Below are 840 nucleotides of genomic sequence, written 5' to 3'. Positions count from 1 at the left end.
TAAAACTGAAAAACTCAAATTTCTTTTGCCCGGCTTGAGGAGGAATATTTCCTGGCATTCTCTACATGAAAAGGAAAGCCCCGGTTTGTATTTTTTTAGATACGTGCCTATTTTTGTTCGGCTTGAGATTAAAAATGTGACCTTAGAAATAAATAAATTCTCGAGCTGGTTTTTAAGTAAGGTTTCATTTAGTTGCAGCATCAGGAACACAAGGTACGGCTCGACTGGATAGAGAACAGCCGACTGGCGACCGGGGACAAATGACAACCGAAGGCCAACACCGAAACGCGGAAAAGTCTGTTCTTTCCGAAACTTGAAATCAGGGGAGAGCGCGAACGCAGTCCCCCACTACCACAAATTATGCAGTCGAGTTTCCCGCATTTGGGGAAATCGCAGGGGTCAGCCCATCCGGAGTGCAATGGATAAGCCTCGCCCTGGGGAAACCACCTTCGTGATCATGGAATCACCCCTGCCAGGTAAGTATGCTCACGCTCCCCACACGCGCGCACTCCACCACCGCCCACACACTCTTCACTCACGCCCGCTCACACAGCACTTCCGCCTCCCAAACGCCATTCTACATACCCACAGACTACACTCGCTTCCAACACTCCGATCGGGTCCAAACACCAGAGGCCTCTCTGGATCTCCCCCCCAAATCCCTCTTTTCTAGCCTCAGGAACCGGGAGGACAAAACGGCATATCTGCATATGCCCTGCCTCTTCCTGACGTCATCCTCCAAGTCTGTCTCAGTGGACGGCGCCGCCTAATGGCTGTTCGGAGGAACTTTTACTAGGAAGAAACGAATGGGAATCTCAATCGGACCCGGTGCCTGACTTT

At 51.0% G+C, this 840-nt stretch overlaps 1 non-coding gene across 1 annotated transcript; it reads right to left on the bottom strand.

Annotated features, from left to right (window-relative positions):
* Positions 1–320: 320 nt before the first annotated feature.
* Positions 321–484, bottom strand: LOC141510462 (U1 spliceosomal RNA). Its single transcript, XR_012474948.1, has one exon. It is a non-coding gene; the product is annotated as a U1 spliceosomal RNA (small nuclear RNA).
* Between the last annotated feature and the right edge of the window lie 356 nt (positions 485–840).

The sequence above is a fragment of the Macrotis lagotis genome, chromosome 1 (genome assembly GCF_037893015.1).
Source record: "Macrotis lagotis isolate mMagLag1 chromosome 1, bilby.v1.9.chrom.fasta, whole genome shotgun sequence".
Classification (NCBI taxonomy): domain Eukaryota; kingdom Metazoa; phylum Chordata; class Mammalia; order Peramelemorphia; family Peramelidae; genus Macrotis; species Macrotis lagotis.
This window is presented reverse-complemented; position numbering and strand designations above follow the sequence as displayed.